At 38.2% G+C, this 21,012-nt stretch overlaps 1 protein-coding gene across 3 annotated transcripts in view; it reads left to right on the forward strand.

Annotated features, from left to right (window-relative positions):
* Positions 1 to 21,012, forward strand: part of TASP1 (taspase 1) — a 267,226-nt gene that overhangs the window by 21,363 nt on the left and 224,851 nt on the right. The window contains exon 5 of one of the 3 annotated variants that reach the window (XM_040248290.1): positions 3,613 to 3,879. The exons of the other annotated variants lie outside the window; for them this stretch is intronic. The gene's annotated coding sequence lies outside the window, so the exon portion shown is untranslated. The remainder of the gene's footprint in view (positions 1 to 3,612; positions 3,880 to 21,012) is intronic. 3 annotated transcript variants of the gene reach the window in all.

Here is a 21,012-nt window from a genome sequence, read left to right on the forward strand (position 1 = left end):
CTGGGGAGAGATTAATGCATAGCTGGGTGTATACCTTAAGGGCAACTATGAATACAAAACTGAGTAAAATTAAGTTTTCCTTTTTCTTTTCATCTTAGAATAACTTTAATTTTCTCAAGTCCTACTTATGCTGACTATTTCCTTACATTTTTCCCCCCATGATGAATCAATCCTACTTTAAAAGAGTTTACTTATGTATACTTAAAAATGATTTAAAATATACTTTGGAATGAGTTACATGTGAATGAACTTTATAGTTTTGAATGATGACCTGTGGTTTTTAAGAGTGTGGATATGAAGGTTTTTTAAAAAACAAATGTGTTCTATTATTTTGATTGGACTGTGGCCTGAATGAGTTTAGTGTTTTTTCCTCCCTTTAATTATTAAGTTTGGGGAAGAATTTCAATGAATTATCTTTACAAATTCTTTTTTATGTGGAATCTTTGATTGAAATATATGTTAGTAGTTTAAAGGTTAAGGCTCCACTAACTGGAAGAATTTTCCCAAATCTTAAGAATTATGCTGGAAGTCATGCATATGCGGCCTCCTGCCATTGCTGTCACCTCGCATAATTGTGATTCGTCATCTTTGAACAGGGTGGTCTTCAAATAAAGAGTTTAACTGAAGACATATTCTAATAGTTTGAATCAATGGAAGGATATATAAAAATTGGATTCTTATATTTTCTGTACTTAGAAAAAATAAGAGTAACAATATTAAGTCCTTTCAGTCAACTGAAAAGTTCCAGAATCTCACTTATACTGTTATATTTAATTTGGGAGTAACCACTTATCCTTACTTTTGGTCAATCTATTTAGCAGAGCTGAGTTTTGTCTTAATTATCAAATAAATATGGGCAACCATCATACTTACGTCTTTTGACTTTGGGATATACTTTTTGACTTCAAGAAAACCATACTTTTTAAACTTGCTTTTGACATTATTACTTAGGCAGGTGGCTACACTGGGTTTGAGTTCCTTGAGGGCTTTGCTAACTGTGGATTGAAATGGTTTAATGGGTTTAATGGTCCTTATTGGCCAGAAGGGATATCTTGCCTCGTATTTTGAAAAATATGAACATTTGCACTTACCCAAATAGTGAAAAGTACATTGACCTCAACCTGATGCCACAAAGGGGAAAGGGAGAATGTCAAATGAAATTTATAATAAAAAAAAGTCGGGTTTTGGTGACCTCTATCATTTATACAGGCCACCTCAACAAATCATTTTTGACCTTTTCTTGGAATCTTATTCCCTTGTGTGGTTTCATTTTTCTCACCCACCAAGACAGACAACTGCAAAGCCCCAGAGGGCTGGGATGGTGAGTGTGTAAGTTCCTGCCTATGAAACTGACTAGCTTCTCCCTTCTGGGCTTTGGGAGGGAAGGTGGCCACTTGTGTGAGAGGTGTTCTGTAGTGTGAGGGTGAAGATGAGATGGGGATGCCAGTGTGCATTTTGCTTGTCTTCACAATGTGGTGAAGAAAATGGAAAGGTCAGTTTTATAGATCATATTTTAAAAATTTATTGTTGAAGTGATTTGGTCCCATTGTTTCATTATTCATTGTTTTTTAGAGATTCTTTTTGTACCTGATGGGAAAGGGACTCCTATCCATTGGGTAGTGCACTTCTGATTTCCCTCCCAGCAGAGAAGATAAATTTGTGCAGCAACTTGATCGTCATGTCTGGGCTGTGCATTTGGAAGATAGTTGCTTTCCTGCCTGCTTTTGAAATAGTTTTGGTTTGGGTAGTGACAGTGGATTTTAAATTTTAGACCATAGTTTGTACATAATTTGTACATTTCACATGTACAGCTTCTGATATGAATTTTTTCTGTGAGAAAATTGGATTTAGATCTGGGTGAGTCATGATGCTTCTTCTTAAGTAAAGAGTGTTTCATAGATTCTGATAGAAAATGAGCTCATAAAATGCTTACTGAAGCGCTCTTTGCACATCAAAAAATTTCTTTTGGAAGTATTAAGATGAGGTTTAAAAAGTTCTGATAAGGAATAATAGGTGAAATATGACTGACAAACTGATGAGAGGTTACTTGTAGTCTTGTGAGGCAACTAATGAATCTGGCTGGCTGGGTGTATCCTTTGAGAGATTTTGGTTAATTTGTTTTGAAAACTGATTATTTTGGTAAGCAGAGTACTAAGTATTAACACTAGTGATAAGTATAGCCTTTGAATTTCCTGTGGTGAAAGGTAAATTGTACAGGCCTCCATGTTAAAATGTTTTGCTGAACTTAGATTATTCTAAGTGGACCTTGCCATCTTTTGTTGTGTTGACTCTTTCTTTGTGTCTTCATATGGTCAGAGGAGATGATACTTCATGGTTGAAGCTTGTTGATTGTCCAGATCCTTTAGCATTTAAAGAGCAGATTATATTGCACACAGCTGTCTGCTAAAAATGGACCGTTGTCTTTGGATCTCTATATAATCCAGTGTAGTACTTGCTTGTAAATCTTGGTAAATCCTTTATAGAAGTAACTTCTTATCCAGACGGCTGGTAGTTTGGGGTGTGAGGGGAAAAAAGGAGATATTTGCATTATTGTACATTTATATGAATATATATAATGCTTTATGCATTTATCTGACCTCTACATCCTGAGCCGTAGAGCCAGCTCTGCATGCATGTCTAAAAAGCAAGGATCTCCAGAATGTCCTCCATGTGGTTGGTGGACCACAGCCCAGGGCTCTGTGCAGCTATAGGATTAGACCATATGTCCTTCCTTTGGCCTTATTCTTCTAGCTGGAATTGTGTGTGTGCTTCAAAGGGAGAGAGAGCCCCAAAGGCCTATGAGTCTTTGGGCTGCTTCGTGGTCATGAAGATGGTGTGGCTTGCTGCTGGCGCACGGGCATATCTTGGATGGGAGGGGATACTGGGAAGGTCTGATATAACCCCCTTTCTCTCACCAAGCCTGTAGCAAATTCACTTTTAGGGTTTCTTTATGGTTAGAAGCCTAACCACACCTGCTCTTTAGTCTTTGTTGCAAAAACATAGCTGCTTTACTGTCATTAATGTTTATTTTTGAGGTCAACCATTATTTAAAATAAGTGAGCATCTCTGTTCTTCTGCACATTTTTTGTTTTGAAGAAATGATCTTTTCATAAGCAGAAGGGAGCTGAAGATTTCAGTAGTTCCTTGCTTCCTGCTCCCCCTCACTCCCCTACGGGGCTGAACACGCTGGACAGATAGCTCCATGCATCTAGCTCACAGATACAACAAATGCCCTCAACTGTGTGACTGAGGATTCCAATTTTAGACCCACAACTCCCGAAAGTCTCATTTTTCTCTTTCATTGGCCATATATTTTATTGTCTGTAATGAGGAGTGGGGGAGGTCCTGTTTTTATGTGTGTGAAGCAAGGAGTTTTGCCTTTGCTGCTTTGTAGTACTTCAAATGTTTTCATTGCATGAAATTTGGATTTTGACTTCAGATGCTCTTTGTACCTTTATTTTTTTTCAACTTGGTTATCATTGATTATTTCGTCAAAGACTCTACTTTGCTGTCTGTTTAGCAGTATTTCCAGGGGTGCTTCAGTATTTCTGTGTATTCCATCTGCTTATAGAGTCTTTATGTTTCTCTGCATTTTTTGTTTTATTTTTTGAGGTGTACACACACAGTTACACTTCATGGAGTTGCATCCAGCCAAGTGTCCATGTTCTTCTTGTGAAGAGGCAGAGAAAATCACCTCTCCCAAGAATTTCCACCTTCTGACCAAGGCATATGTGTCCTGAAGAGCTGTACACAGATGGGAGGCAACTTGTTTGCTTGTTCTGCTGCTAGAGCATTGATTTAATTAGAAGACAGGCTGTGGGTGGCCAAGTGCAGACAAAGAAGCACCAGACACAGCCCAGTTAGCCTGGGACAGTAAAAGTAAGTTACACTCTTTCTAAAACACTTTTTTTGAGTATTGATGCTGATTCTTGCCTTTAGTAATAAGGGGCAACTTGTAACTTACTGTTTGTGTTTACACATTAGGTGCATCTGTTCTTTTTCTAAGACCCTAGACATTAAATGTGCTCTTTAGCACAAAGTATCTGCTTAATTAAGGAAAAGCAGTGATTTTTTTTCTTCTTTTAATTTTTTCAGAATAAAAAGAAAACTGAATCAATGATTACATTCCAGGTTAATTTTTATACAGCATCAAAACTGTGTATTAGTTTTCGACTGAGTCAAAACTTTTAAGTACAGTGCTTGTTGTGTTACAGAGCTTTTTACTGATGGGAACATGAAAAAAGTTTCACCTTTTTCTAGCTGTTTCTTGATGAGCTGTGTGCACCTTATCACATGAATTCATCTTGACTAAATGTAGAAAATATGGTCCAAGACCAGACTTAGCAGTGTCTAAGGAGCTTGTGGACTTCCCTGGTGGCTCAGACAGTAAAGCGTCTGTCTACAATGCAGGAGAGTCAGGTTCGAGCCCTGGGTTGGGAAGCTCCCCTGGAGAAGGAAATGGCAACCCAATCCAGTACTATTGCCTGGAAAATCCCCTGGACAGAGGAGCCTGGTAGGCTACAGTCTATGGGGTCGCAAAGAGTCGGACACGACTGAGCGACTTCACTGTCAAGGAGCTTGTAGCTTTATATATAAGTCCCTGTTTTCCTCTGGGAGTTATTACTCTCTAAGAATATACTACATTTTAGAATTCAGTTTTGAACTACTAAAAGCTACATTTGGTAATATGATGGAATTGGTGATAATTTGTGTTTTGGTTATGAGCAGCAATTTAGACTTCTGGGTTGAGTATAAAATATCTTCCTTTAAATTAATAGAGATATTAGATTCATGGGCCCTTGCATTTATAGTACTGTGATTATTGAATCATTTTGTATGTGTGTGTGATGTGCGTGTGTGGTATGTGTGTGTGTTTGGATCTGTATCATTTGGGGACATCAATTTTATTATTTAACACCTATTGTTTTTTGCTTTTGGTAGTGAAGGGCTAGGCTTAAGAAGGTTTTTCTGTGTTCAGCAAAGACACAGGCTGATAATCATGAAGGTCAGTCTGAAAGACTGCCTTTGATTTTAAGTTTTTAATCTATCTCTCAAAGAGACTTTATTCAGAATCTGGAAAGGCATGAGAAAGAAATTTGTTATATCATTTTTAGGAGTCTCATCAAGATCACGTCCTAAACCCTGCTACAAAGCAGAACAATGCCTAACTTCTCTTTTTTCCTCCCATTCATTCTCGGTATATAGCTGCCATCTAATTTTTATATGTATGGCAGACTTTAACTGTTAGACTAATGAAGGGTTGTACCTCACTGTAGCACAGCAGATAGCTTAAAATTGAGTCCTAGGCATCCCAGTTGAGAGCAGTGCTTTGGCCATTCCGACTGCCAGGGAGTTTTTACTGGCAGTCATTCCCGCTCAGGGTCCAGCATCCTGCATGGTAATCACATTTCCCGATAGTTTATGACATGCATATAATGCTGGGTATCAACACTACTGCACTTACTAGGCTTCTCAGAAAATTCCGAGTGGGGAACTTATTTTTGTTTTCCTCTTTTGGAAGTGCGTGCAGATGTTAACGTTTCCTAGTGGGCTGGACATCTTTTAAATTAAAAGCATAGTTATCTGTTCCTACTTACAAGTTAGTGGCACTTCCTCGCCCCTCCAGTCTGCCATGTCCTCACTTCACATTTGACAGAAGGATGGTTTACATTATTATAATTTTGTGGTCTGTTAGGTTCTTTTTGAGCGATATTTTCACATTATCATCAACATGGTTAAAAGGTATTGTTGTTTAGGTTATAGGGAAGTATAAGGAGATGCCAAAGTTGGCTTTACCAGAGAAACAGCTCCATTTGTCTTTTCTATTGTAGCTCAAGTGGAAAGGACAATTTCAGGTACCGAGTGTACTAACCTCTTCCTAGACATCATAAAGACTCCAACTAAAACAAAGTTTAAAACTATTTCAGATGTGCAGGTCTGTTGAAGCCAATATTTTTTAGAGATTTGTGTTATGTTTGACAAGTAACTCTTTGTACCAGAATTTGGTGGCTTGCAATAAAAAAACCCATGAAAATAAACCACTGTGATGTCATTTTTCTGCTTAATTATGTTATCTGTTTATTTGCAAATTAGGCAGATTAATAATGGAAAGAAGGTGAATACAGATGGGCAGTGCTTTTTTATTAAGATACTTTTAATAATAAATTAGAGAAAAACCCTGGTTCTATTTTTGGCAGAATATTGTGTGCCGGGTCAACAAATGCTCAAATGAACAAAAGAAGTATTTGATGCATTTATTCTGACTTTCCTAGAAGAGCTTAGATGCTTCAAGAAGATCATTTAAAAGTCTTAGTTCCTAATACATAGGCTGTTGTGAGTTTTTTAAAGAAATATAAAGTATGTGTTTTTTTTTGTGTGTGTAATTGAGCAGTTAAAAAAATGAACTGTCACAGATACTCAAACTGGGTATTCAGCATAGTATATTTGACTTAACTGTTCACAGAGTGTGATGCAAACAAATGTTCTCTTAACTTACATCCAAGATGGCTAAAATATTACTTTAACACATGTTAAAAGTGGAACACTGTAACTCTTTGGCTAGATACAATTCCGGGCTGTCTCAGTTGAGTAATTTCCTCAGGCATTCCAACTTTGATCAACCACAGCACGAACTTTTAGCATGTCTGTAAAGCAGCCAGTGCATCTGTAAATATGTCCTGAGGTAGAGAGAAAAGAGAGAATGCCAAAAAGGAAAGAATACTTTCTGTTGTAAAGGAACAGTTACAGAATGAAAATGGAAAGTTTTTTTGTTTCCCTAGGAACTCTTTTTAGATAATTGAGCCTCTGATGTCTAAGTATGCCCTGTGGTTCTGTATTAATGAATGAAAGATACTTCGTTTGGGGCTAGTAAAAATGCTTTCCTGACTAACTCTGCTGAAACGTAATGGTTAGAGTTCATTAATTCTTAAACTTTCCAGTCTTTATTAATGTATTTAGTATTAATTGGCCAAAACCCTAAATATAAACAATGGCATGTATCTCAGTAAATCATGTCTTAATTGTTTATGGCTGGTATTTAGATGAACATATTCTTATATGACCCTGTTTTAGAGAGTAATTCTCAGAACAGGCACACCACTACCAGAGTATTCTCTTTGTTTTCAACACATTAAGCAAAATAGGTTTTTCTGGGTTTTATTTTCAGTGACCTGAAAATGAATTTGCAAATATGTCTGTTGATTTCTATGGGGCTTCCCTGGTGGCTCAGATGGTAAAGAATCTGCCTGCAATGCAGGAGACCTGGATTCGATCCCTGTGTTGGGAAGATCCCGTGGAAAAGAGAATAGCAACTCGCTCCAGTATTCTTACTTGGAGAATTCCATGAACTGAGGAGCCTGGTGGGCTACAGTTCATGGAGTTGCATAGAGTCAAACATGACTGAATGACTAATACTTTCGCTTGGAGTTTTTTAGTTTGCTTTGCTCCAAATTACTAATTCCAAAGAGAATATCATGTTTTCTTTCATGATTTTGGCAATGACCATTCACCATTGTGTAAAGGTGTAGATGAAGTTGTCTATACTGATGGTGATCAAGATAGTCTTGAGAAAAATTTTATGATATCTCATCATCTTGTGGATTCTGGGTAGAAAGCTTATGTCTCGTTTTGGAGATGCAAAAAAGCATTACAGATTATAATTATCACAATCAGAAGATACGTGGCATTTCTGACTTCTAACCTAGCTCTTAGTAAAGTGCTTTGATGCAGGGTAGTTAGTCTGCAGCACAGATTCAATGGACATGAGTTTGAGCACAAACTAGGAGATGGTGAAGGACAGGGAAGCCTGGCGTGCTGCAGTCCACGGGGTCGCAAAGAGTTGGATGCGACTGAGCGACTGAACAACAACTACTGTGTTTATCATTTGTAAGTAGTAAGAAGTACATATATTCAGTATTTTCATTATCCAGTGAGGCATGGGAATGAAATCATGATTTGTTGTTGGGACTGGCATTTGTGTCAAAGAGCTGCTTTGCCTGAAATCTCTATTGTGGGCAAAACTGAAGACTTTGAATTTGCATCTGGAGAAGCATGAGGCCTTATTAACCTTTACAAAGTGAGGGTCCAGAAGAGATGGTTTACAGATGTATGTTGATTGTTCCATAGACTAGTTCTTAAAAACTGGAATTTGTTGCAAACATTTAAAATCGGGAGACTCATAATAATCTGGATTTCTGATTTCTTTTGAAAGAAAAATGAGATCTGGTCACATGGGACATGTATTCTTTCAGGGTTGCAGTCTGCCAAAGCAGAGTGACAGCTGCCCCTTTTTCAGTATAGGAAGCTGTGTAACTAAGACTATATTTCAGCTCAAGGTACAGCTGAAAATAAGGCCTGGACAGATAAGCCAACTTTTGTCTTGTTGGAAGGCCTGAGGAAATGAACTGATGGTTTAATTGGCCTAAGTTTTTTGCTCCAGGTTGCAAATTGTTACAATAGGGATTTCTACCAACAATAATACTGGAATGAGCTTTGCTTTGATTTTTTAAAATTGGAATTGGACTAAGGTATTAACTTATTACTTTGAAAATGAACTTCAAGCTAAAGACTTTTCAAAAAATTTCCCATAGAAGCAGTTTGAACCAGAACCAAAGTATTAATACATCACTCCCAAGACTTTGAGCTGGAGCTGAAGCAGGCAAAAATACTCTGTGACCTGGCTAAATCCTTCATTTATTTCAGTCCCTGAAGTAAAATATTATTTTCAGTGTTCGTAGTGAAGAATGTACCAGAAGTGACCATAAGTGCAAGCATATTGCACCCAATTCTGAACCTAAAGGATAGTTAGCTTCCAATCTTGATTCCACTACTTCTGGATGGAAAGCACACTAAGATAAATCACTAGTTTGTGCATAATATTTGTGGTTGCATCTGTGATGATTACCCAGAAGCCTTTGTACATCCTTTATCACATTTTATTAATCTTTTCCTGATTCATTTCATTTCTTTCCGGTAGAGGTTGAATCCCGCTTCCCAGAGTGGTTAGCTCTTGTAGCCTCTCACGATCCAGTTTTACTTTCTTTCTCTCCACGTTCTCTGTTCTGTTGCTCATAGATACCTTTAAAAACCTATTCAACGTGGGGTTCGAGGAGAAAGTGAATATAAGCAGTTCATCCAGGTGAGAGTTTCTCAAGGTGAGGGCCATGCTCTGACTGGAGCAGATTCACTTGAGGTAGCTTGTTAAAAAAAAGAGCAGTTTCTGCCTTCACCTTACATGACCTAAGTCAGAATCTTTGGGGATAGGACTCTGGAAATGTTCATTTTTCTGAATTAAACAAAAAAATTACTCTTGAAATAATTGTAGGTTCACATGCAGCTGTAAGAAACAACAGGGAGAGAGCCCTTGGAGCCCCGCCCACAGTGATGACTGCTTCTAGAAAAGCTGCTCTCAATCTTTTATTTTAAGACATTGCAGTGTAGTGTACATATAGAAAAGCATACATATTTATGGTACAGGAGCAGCTCCTTGAATGTTCAGAGGGAACCAGCACCCAGGTCAAGAACCACATTTGCAGCCCTTCAGAAAGCCCCTTCTGCCCCTTCCAGTCAGTTCAGTTCAATCGCTCAGTTATGTCTGACTCTTTGCGACCCCATGAATCGCAGCATGCCAGGCCTCCCTGTCCATCACCAACTCCCGGAGTCCACCCAAACCCACGTCCATCAAGTTGGTGATGCCATCCAGCCATCTCATCCTCTGTTGTTCCCTTCTCCTCCTGCCCCCAATCCTTCCCAGGATCAGGGTCTTTTCCAATGAGTCAGCTCTTCACATGAGGTGGCCAAAGTACTGGAGTTTCAGCTTCAGCCTGTCCTTCCAATGAATATTCAGGACTAATCTCCTTTAGGATGGACTGGTTGGATCTCCTTGCAGTCCAAGAGACTCTCAAGAGTCTTCTCCAACACCACTATTCAAAAACATCAATTCTTCGGCGCTCATGTTTCTTTATAGTCCAACTCTCGCATCCATACATGACTACTGGAAAAACCATAGCCTTGACTAGATGGACCTTTGTTGGCAAAGTAATGTCTCTGCTTTTGAATATGCTATCTAGGTTGGTCATAACTTTCCTTCCAAGGAGTAAGTGTTTCTTAATTTCATGGCTGCAAACACCACCTTCAGTGATTTTGGAGCCCAAAAATAAAGTCTGCCATCGTTTCCATTGTTTCCCCATCTATTTCCCATGAAGTGATGGGACCGGATGGTATGATCTTAGTTTTCTGAATGTTGAACTTAAAGCCAACTTTTTCACTCTCCTCTTTCACTGTCATCAAGAGGCCTTTAGTTCTTCTTCATTTTCTGCCATAAGGGAGGTGTCATCTGCATATCTGAGGTTATTGATATTTCTCTCAGCAATCTTGATTCCAGCTTGTGCTTCTTCCAGCCTGGCGTTTCTCATGATGTACTCTGCATATAAGTTAAATAAGCAGGGTGACAATATACAACCTTGACGTACTCCTTTTCCTATTTGGAACCAGTCTGTTGTTCCATGTCCAGTTCTAACTGTTGCTTCCTGACCTGCATATAGGTTTCTCAAGAGGCAGATCAGGTGGTCTGGTATTCCCATCTCTCTCAGAATTTTCCACAGTTGATTGTGATCCACACAGTCAAAGGCTTTGGCATAGTCAATAAAGCAGAAATAGATGTTTTTCTGGAACTCTCTTGCTTTTTTGATGATCCAGTGGATGTTGGCAATTTGATCTCTGGTTCCTCTGCCTTTTCTAAAACCAGCTTGAACATCTGGAAGTTCACGATTCATGTACTGTTGAATCCTGGCTTGGGGAATTTTGAGCATTACTTTACTAGCATGTGAGATGAGTGCACTTGTGTTGTAGTTTGAGCATTCTTTGGCATTGCCTTTCTTTGGGATTGGAACGAAAACTGACCCTTTTCAGTCCTGTGGCCACTGCTGAGTTTTCCAAATTTGCTGACATATTGAGTGCAGCACTTTCACAACATCATCTTTTAGAATTTGAAATAGCTCAACTGGAATTCCTGGGAGAAGGAAATGGCAACCCACTCCAGTATTCTTGCCTGGAGAATTCCAGGGACAGAGGAGCCTGGTGGGCTGCTCTCTATGGGGTCACACAGAGTTGGACATGACTTAGCAGCAACTGGAATTCCATCACCTCTACTAACTTTGTTCATAGTGATGCTTCCTAAGGCCCACTTGACTTCACATTCCAGGATGTCTGGCTCTAGGTGAGTGATCACCCCATCATGATTATCTGGATTGTGAAGATCTTTTTTGTAGAGTTCTTCTGTATATTCTTGCCACCTCTTCTGCTTCTGCTTCTGTTAGGTCCATACCATTTCTGTCCTTTATCGAGCCCATCTTTGCATGATTTCCTTTGGTATCTCTGATTTTCTTGAAGAGATCTCTAGTCTTTGCCTTTCTGTTGTTTTCCTCTATTTCTTTGCATTGATCGCTGGGGAAAGCTTTCTTATCTCTCCTTGCTATTCTTTCGAACTCTGCATTCAGTTCGGTATATCTTTCCTTTTCTCCTATGTGCTTCACTTCTCTCCTTTTCACAGCTATTTGTAAGGCCTCCTCAGACAGCCATTTTGCTTTTTTGCATTTCTTTTTCTTGGGGATGGTCTTGGTCCCTGTCTCCTGTACAATGTCATGAACCTCCGTCCATAGTTTATCAGGCACTCTGTCTTTCAGATGCAATCCCTTAAATCTATTTCTCACTTCCACTTCATAATCTTAAGGGATTTGATTTAGGTCATATTGGAATGGTCTGGTGGTTTTCCCTACTTTCTTCAGTTTAAATCTGAATTTTGTAATAAGGAGTTCATGATCTGAGCCACAGTCAGCTCCCGGTCTTGTTTTTGCTGACTGTATAGAGCTTCTCCATCTTTGGCTGCAAAGAATATAATCAATCTGATTTCTGGTGATGACCATCTGGTGACCATCTGGTGATGACCATCTGGTTGACCGTCTGGCGATGTCCATGTGTAGAGTCTTCTCTTGTGTTGTTGGAAGAGGGTGTTTGCTATGACCAGTGCATTCTCTTGGCAAACCTCTATTAGCCTTTGCCCTGCTTCATTCTGTACTCCAAGGCCAAATTTGCCTGTTACTCCAGGTGTTTCTTGACTTCCTGCTTTTGCATTCCAGTCCCCTAGAATGAAAAGGACATCTTTTTTGGGTGTTAGTTCTAAAAGGTCTTGTAGGTCTTCATAGAACCATTCAGCTTCAGCTTCTTCAGCATTACTGGTTGGGGCATATATTTGGATTACCATGATATTGAATGGTTTGCCTTTGGAAACTAACAGAGATCATTCTGTCATTTTTGAGATTGCATACAAGTACTGCATTTTGGACCTTTTGTTGACTATGATGGCTACTCCATTTCTTCTAAGGGATTCTTGCCCACAGTAGTAAATAAAATGGTCATCTGCGTTCCAGTCCATTTTAGTTCACTGATTCCTAGAATGTCAATATTCACTCTTACCATCTCCTGTTTGACCACTTCCACTTTGCCTTGATTCATGGACCTAACATCCCAGGTTCCTATGCAATATTGCTCTTTATATCATTGGATCTTGCTTCCATCACCAGTCACATCCACAATGGAGTGTGTTTTTGCTTTGGCTCCATCTCTTCATTCTTTCTGGAGTTATTTCTTTACTGATCTCCAGTAGCATATTGGGCACCTACTGACCTGGGGAGTTCCTCTTTCATTATCTTATCATTTTGCCTTTTCATGCTGTTCATGGGGTTCTCAAGGCAAGAATACTGAAGTGGTTTGCCATTCCCTTCTCCAGTGGACCACATTTTGTCAGAGTTCTCCACCATGACCCGTCTGTCTTGGGTGGCCCTACATGGCACTGCTCACAGTTTCACTGAGTTAAGGAAGGCTGTGGTCCATGTGATTAGATTGGTTAGATTTTTGTGATTGTGGTTTTCTATCTGTCTGCTCTCTCATGGAGAACTGTAGGGTAAAACCTTTTCTGAAATGGAATCATGCAGTATGTATCCTTTTGTGTCTGCTTTTTTGTTTAATTGAGGTGAAATTCATAGAACACAAAATTAGTCATTTCAAAGTAAATAATTCAGTGGCATTAAAACATTCATAATATTGTGCTACTACCACGTCTGTCTTGTTTTGAAATATTTTTGTCTCCCCAAAGGGAATTTTGTACCCTAAACAGTTCCTCTGTGTTCCCTCCTCCCCATCCTTTGGCAACCACCAGTCTCCATCAACTCTCTGGATTTACCTGTTCTGGATAGTCCATGTAAATGGAATCGTACAATGTGGGAGTTTTTGGATCTCCTTTCACTTGGCATAATGTTTTCAAGGTTCTTCCACATAGTGGCATGTATCATATCAGTATGTCATTTATCTTTTTGCAATATTACTCAACACTGTTTGTGTATATACCATGATTTGTTTATTCATTCATCCATTGATGGACATTTGATTGGTTTCCACTCTTGCTGTAAAAGGTGTTGGCTGTGAATAGTGAACAGTGTTCCTGTGAACATTTCCATACAAGTGTGTATTTGGCAAGTTATCGAGTCGTATGGCAATTCTGTATTTAGCTTTTTGTGAAATCACCAAACTGTTTCCATGACAGCGGAACCATTTTACACTGCCCACAGTAAATGTACCGTAGCTTTTGTTTTTGTGATTGTAACAATCCTCATGGGTACAAAGTGGTACCTCATTGTGACTATCATTCTTTTTCTCTATGAATAATGATGTTGAACATCTTTTTATGTGCTTGCCGACCATTTGTATATCTTCATATAAATGTCTTTTGAAGTCTGTTTAAATCCTTTGCACATTTTATAATTTGTTTGTTTTTTTGGTTAATGTTATTGAAAATTATAGGAGTTTTTCATATATTCTTGATACTGTACTGCTATTGCTGGTTTGTCAGTCTGAAATTACATCAAAATGAACACTTGAAAAATAAATTGTAATTGCTCCACCAAGTATTTCCTATCTCTTGTCCTGTTTTGTTTTTCTTCATTGTGTTTACTGCTCATATGCCATCTAATTTATTTAGTTTCTTTTGTCTGTCTCAGCTAGAATGAGGTTCCATCTGGACAAGGATATTTTTCTGTTATGCTCACTGCCATATCACCGTGGGTTAGGGCAAGGATTAGTAAACCATGACCTGAAAGCCAAATCTGGACTGTTGCCTGTTTTTGAATGGTCTGAAAACTGAGAATGGTTTTTTTTTTTTTAATGGTTGAAATGAAGTCAGAAGAAGAATAATATTTCCTGACACCAGAAAATTATATGAAATTCAAATTTCAGTGTTTATAATGAAGTTTTACTGGAACACAGCCAAGTTCATTCATTTGTATATTTTCTCTGGCTGCTTTTCATGCTCTAGAGGCAGAGTTGAGTAGTCGTAGAGTTGTCTGTGTGGCCTGCAAAGCCTGAACTATATAACAGAGCTGATTCTTTACAGCAAGATTTGCCTGGCACATAAAGGAACAATAAATATTTGTTGGATGAATGAATGAATCTTAGCCTACACCACCACAGAGGAATCCAAACTGGAAATCTTTCAACAATCAGCCTTGAAAATTTGAGCTTAATTGGCTGCTTAATAAAAATATCCCCAAATGATTTTTTTGTAATACATTTTTCATTGGTTTCCATTCATTCTGTAAATAATGAGAACTGATGATGAAATACCAAGGAATTTGTAATTTTTAGGATAGTGTCAGGTAGGGTAGGCTTATTGTACAGATTTTACTAGTGTTTGAAAAACACTGTAACAACACAGTAGACATCCTGTTTTTACTATTCGATTAAAAAAAGATTCAATAAATAGTTTGTTTAAAAAGCTGTTTTATCTTTTTTCTCTTTCTCATCAGCATTAGACTAATAATGCTACCTGTTTACTAATGAAGGTCATAATAAAAATGATTTTGATGTCTTAGCATAACTTAATTTTGAATAAGACAGTGTATTATCACATAGTTTCATTCTGCTGTTGGATTTGCCCTTGGATTACAGGGTATGAATACTAACATATTAGTAATTTCCTGTAAATGTCTAACTTCTCCTTAAAGGAAGATTGGAAATTGGACAAACATAAATCATTTTATATAAAAATTATTTTATAATGTTCCAGTCTAGTTTTTGTACAGCATTTGAAAACTAAATTGTTTGCATCTGTGAGAACTGTTAATAGAGGTCTTATAATAGATCCCCAGAGGTAGAGTGTACCCCATAGTCTTGCAAACAGTTCTTATTTTATGCTTTCAGCAAAGGACATTAAATGGGTAATACAGGTTGTGGTTTATAGTGAAAGAGTAATGCTTTGCAGATCTTTGCCTTGGCTCGGTGTTTCCAAATTTCATTACTCAGAAAGGGTTTCCATGTCATGGTGGGGTGTAGCTCCTGACTTGCCTCTTGGCCTTCTCGTGCTCTCTCTGCTGGGTTAAGCAGTCAGAGGGATCTTGCTTTTTATAGCTTTGTCTCCTTTGAAAGTTAGAAGTAAGTTTGAAAAATATTTTGCTTTTAAATGGTATCTTTTAGGAGGTGAAATTCTATTTCCTGAAGTTATTTCACTTCTCTTGTTTCAACTGTGAAAAGGTTGGATTCTTAACACTCTATGACATTTTTTTGTGGCATTTCTCTATAGAGTAACCTGCAAAAATGAGTAAGTATCAGCTTCCTTAAGGGATTATAGTTCACAGTGATCAGTTATTCTATTTATTTATGTTTGTAATTAACTCCTTTTCATTCTGCAAATATTTATTGAGTACCTACTGTGTATCACTTTCGACATTGGGATAAAATACCTAAAAAGACAAACTATTGTATTTATGGGGCTTCCATTCTATGGGGAGAATTAGATAATTATGTATAACATCAAGAAGTAAAAAGTGCCATAAAGAAAAATCAGAGAAAAAATTGTTGGGTCATGTTAGGGAAATGCTAAGCCAGATTTATAGGGACGTACCTACCCAGATTTGCATGGGCTTCCCTGGTGGCTCAGACGGTAAAGCAGTGTTGGAGACCTGGGTTCAGTCTCTGGGTTGGGAAGATCCCCTGGAGAAGGAAATGGCAACCCAGTCCAGTACTCTCGCCTGGAAAATTCCATGGACTGAGGAACCTGATAGGCTACAGTCCATGGGGTTGCAAAGAGTTGGACATGACTGAGCAACTTCACCTGCTCAGATGTCTCATAAGTGAAATAGGGGAGAAAACCATGTAGAGAAGTTGGGGAACAGAGTCTTGAATTTGAAGGGAAAGTACCACACCCCATTTTATTCTTCTTTCTAGTACTTATCACATGGGATATCAGCTATTTATACATGCATACAAATGGTACATGCACATGTTTCTATACACACATGTATGCAGTCTTTATTTGTTGATTCTTCCCTTGCTATCAGTTCAGTTCAGTTCATTCGCTCAGTCGTGTCCGACTCTTTGTGACCCCATGAATCGCAGCACGCCAGGCCTCCCTGTCCATCATCAACTCCCAGAGTTCACTCAGACTCATGTGCATCGAGTTGGTGATGCCATCCAGCCATCTCATCCTCTGTCGTCCCCTTCTCCTGCCCCCAGCCCTCCCAGCATCAGGGTCTTTTCCTCACTAAGCTCAGCATTTCAAAATGCAAAAGCCTGCAGGTGCGACTGTTCCTCCTGTGCCTGGGAGGGGCAAGGAGGTCCTGTGGTTGTGTGGTGCACAGTGAGAAGAGAGGGGGAGAGCCTGGGCCATGCAGGTCCCTGTAAATCTTGGAAAGTGAGACTTCAGATTTTATTCTCAAGGGTGACAGGACATTGTAGGTTTCTGAATAGGAGAATAACAGGATTTTAAAAAGATCTCTAGCTACTGATTGGATATAATGATTTCTAGTTGTATAAAGTGATTCAGCTCAGAAAATCAACAACAAATGACCATGTACATTATAAGGGGAAGGTTAGTATATGGGGTGATCAGTTTATACTAAATGATAGGTACACATTTTTGTCAGTTTCATTGTAATTTGCATACAACAAAACTCACCAATTTTTTAAGTGTACAGTTTGATGAGTTTTGACAAAAGTAGCTACCAATGTAACTACCAATACAGTCTTGACATAAAACATCTTCATTGCCCATGAAGTTTTCTCATAATGTCTATCTACAGTGGATTCCCCTCCTCTCAGTGGCAATTACCCCTGGCAATTACTATCTCTCCTTTTAATCCCAGTTTGGCCTTTTCTAGGATTTGGTATAAATAGAATCATACATTAGGTAGCCTTTTGTGAGTGGCTTCTTTCATTTAGTTTCATGCTTTTGAGATTCCTCCAAATTGTTGGCTGTATAAAGGAATAATAATAAATAATAATAATAAGAGGAATTTGTTCCTTTTATTGCTGAACAGAATTTCACTGTATTGGTATATCACAATTTGTTCATCCCTTTACCGGTTGATGAGCATTTGTGTTGTCCTGTGTTTGGTTGTTCTGATTAAAGCTGATATGAACATTTTCATTTAAGTCTTTATGTGGGCATATGCTTTCATTTTTCTTGGATAAATAGTTAGAAGTAGAATTGCTGGATCTATGGTAAATGTATGCTCAACTTTAAAGAAACTGCCAAATTCTTTGCTATTTTTATTCTCACTAGCAGTGTATGAGGGTTACAGTTGCTCTACATTCTTGCCAAAACTCACTATTGTTGGCCTTTTAAATTTAACCATTTTAGTGGTATTTTGTGGTTTTAGTTTGCATTCCCTAATGACTAATGCTATTATGCATCTTTTCATGTATTATTTGCAATCTGTACATGAAACTGTTTGCCCATTAAAAACTTTGGATTGTCTTAACTGTGTTGTATGATTTTTTTATGTACTGGATACAAGTCCTTTACCTTTATGTTTTATAAAATTTTTCTCCCAGACTGTGGCTTGATATTTTAAAAATAAATCTTCAGTTTTAGAACAGTTTTAGATTTACAGAAAAACTGAGAAAGTAGTTCAGAGAATTTCAGTATACCCAATACCTGATTAGAGTCTACATTAGTAAGATACATTTTTAACAATTAATGAACCTGTATTGACACGATATGTTTAACTAAAGTCCATACTTTATTCAGATTTCCTTTTTACCTAATGTGAAACTCTTTCTTTGCATCAAAGTTTTTACCTTTGATTATTATATTTTTCATCTCTAGAAGTTTTTTTTTTTTAATGGCTTCCTTTTTTTTCCTTCTTCATGTTTTTCCTGTATCTGCTTGAACATACAGTTTAACGTTGTTAGTTAACATTAGAGTTGTTTGCTAATGCTATCAACTGTCATCTCTAGATCTGTTTTTATTGTTTGATAATTTCTTCTGGTTATGAGCCATAGCTTTATGCTTATTTGCGTGCTGGTCATTGTTTTTTTTAAACACTGTGAGTTTTGCATCTTTGGAAGTTGGATATTGTAGTATTTCTTCAAATATTGTAGGACTTTGTTCTGGGACACTGTTGGTTTAGATTGTTTTGATCCTTCTGTGGCATCGTTAAAACTTCGCTAGTGCAAGGCTAGAGTTGCCTTCTTTGTAGGACTGATTTGGCCCAACTCTTGATGTTACCTTCTGAGATATTTCCTGATGTCCTCACTCTGGCTGGTGGGAGCTGACTTACTCTCCCCTCTGTGAGTGCCATGAACTATGTGGCTTCCTCCTTTCTGAGGTTCTTTCATTGGCTTTGGAAGCCCTCTCAGGCACTGTAGGCTGGTGCGCCTGTAGGGTGAGGGCCCTATGGGCCTCTGGCATTCTCTCTGTGTCTCTCTCCTTTTTGCATCTGGTACTGCATAGTCAAGCTTTCCTGGCCTCCATGAACCTCTAACTTTGTCTCCTCAACTTTGAAAGAATTTTGGTTCTTTTTTGGGTTCCTCTTCTTTCTGCTGTGGCCTGAAGAGTATCTCTAGGGATTAATTGGAGGCACCCGATTTGTGTCTTTTTCTCAGGATTACAGTCCTGTGCCGGCTATTGAATGGAGTCTGTCTATTTCATATGTTTTGTCTGATTTTCTAGTTAGGAGGACACATATGATCCCTATTATGGCTTCAGGGTCAGAAGTAGAGGTTTAGTAGACACACTTTTGACATTATAAATGTATTTTGAAGTAGGAGAAATATTTTTGAAAAAAAATTGCTTATATCCTTTTTTCTTGCATATTTTTAAGATATCAAATTTAAGCCATCAGGCAAGAGTCATTTTTAGAATAATTTGGTTTTGTTCACTTTGTGATTTCTAACTTTGTATCCTTGCTCAGTCTCTCAGTCATGTCCAACTCTTTATAATCCCATGGACTGTAGCCCACCAGGCTCCTCTGTCCATGAAATTTTCCAGGCAAGAATTCTGCAGTGGGTTCCCATTTCCTCCTCCAGGAGGTCTTCCCAGCCCTGGGGTTGAATCCTCTCCGCCTGTGTCTCCTGCATTATATTTGTATTTATATTTTTATACTGCATTCGATATTACATTCAAATTAACTTTGTAGTGTGCATGTGCGTCTGTGCTCTGTTATGTCCTACTCTTTGTGACTCCCCAGGCTCCTTTGTCCATGGAATTCTCTGGGCAAGAATACTGGAGTGGGTTGCTATTTCCTACTCCTGGGGATCTTCCCAACCCAGGGATCGAAGCCACGTCTCCTGCATTGGTAGGCGGATTCTTTACCACTGAGTCACCTGGAAAACCCTGATTTTATAGAGCTCATTCATTTTAAAGATTGTTGAGATTGTGTGTATACTGTTATATTGTTGTATGTATATTTTGGGAATTACTGAAGCATCCATAAATTTAAATTTAAAGTTTTCTCACATTTCAATTCCTTTCTCACATATTTTGAAAGATATATGTGATTGGCAAGGTTATGTAGAGTAAAAAAAAATCTTGAAATACGGTGGTAATTCTGGAGAAGGAATGCGACCATAGGGTCACAAAGAGTTGGACGTGACTGAGCAACTAACACACACACAAACACACACAGTGGTAATTTGTGTTACTTGTACAGTTTCTCTCTTCAGTGTCATAGAGGTTTCTGACTTAGGTTTTTATATTTTTTAATATATGGGTTCAGGTTTTTGAGCACAAGCCACCTCTTCTCCTTGCTTGACCCTGCAGTAAACCCTTTCTCTGCTCAAAAAAAAGAAAAGAAAAGAGAAAAAGGAAATAATCTAGGGTAAAAATTCAGTCTTTATCCATTCTAAACCACAGTCTGTCCTAAGTTGGCTCTGTTTCCCAAGATCAAGTTGTGAAATGATTTAGGTAGAATATTTACTTGGAAGGCCTTATTCAAACTCGTTACACCTAATTATCCACTTTCTTCCCTTCATCTTAGAAAGTGCTTTTTCTTAATAATGGTTTTATTTGTCTCCCAAGTTTGGAAGTTATGGTCCTTTCCTTCTCTTTCTTCTTCCTTTTCCCTGTTGGAATCATTTCAGACCTACATTGTCAAAAGGCCTTCCGTTTGGTCTATCTCATTTCAATTTCCTCCTCTTCCTTTTCAAATAATATGTGAATATCAGTTTATGTTTCCTTGATGAATATACTTGACTTTTGTTTCTATAGAAAGCTTGAAGAGCTTCTCAGCATTTTCCCAGTCAAGTCCAGATTCTGATGAGTGACATGGAACAATCTATTTGGCTCCAGCCAACCATATTTCCTAAATGTGTCTTCTGTGACTCTGACACTTTATGGCTGCCTACATGTCGCTTCCAGCATATCCACCAAGTGGAATTTTTTGACCAGTTTTTGCTTTTGTGTTATACATTCTTCAGGAAGACTGCTATTAACTTCTTCATACTGGCCCATTTCCCTTTGAGTTCTCAAAATACTTATTGTCTGTATCATTCATTTTCTATTTAATTTTACAATCCTTTTGTAGTTTTTTCCCCTGAGATCTTATTTGTAAAATCCTATGGACAATTAGGTTTTCTATTTGCATTAGGACAAAAGGCCTGGTCTCAAATCCCTGACTTCTTTGCTCAAGTTATAGGTATTAACACATATGATGGAGATCTTCGTGTTGTGGTCAGTTTTCCTTG

The sequence above is a fragment of the Oryx dammah genome, unplaced genomic scaffold (genome assembly GCF_014754425.2).
Source record: "Oryx dammah isolate SB20612 unplaced genomic scaffold, SCBI_Odam_1.1 HiC_scaffold_10, whole genome shotgun sequence".
NCBI lineage: Eukaryota > Metazoa > Chordata > Mammalia > Artiodactyla > Bovidae > Oryx > Oryx dammah.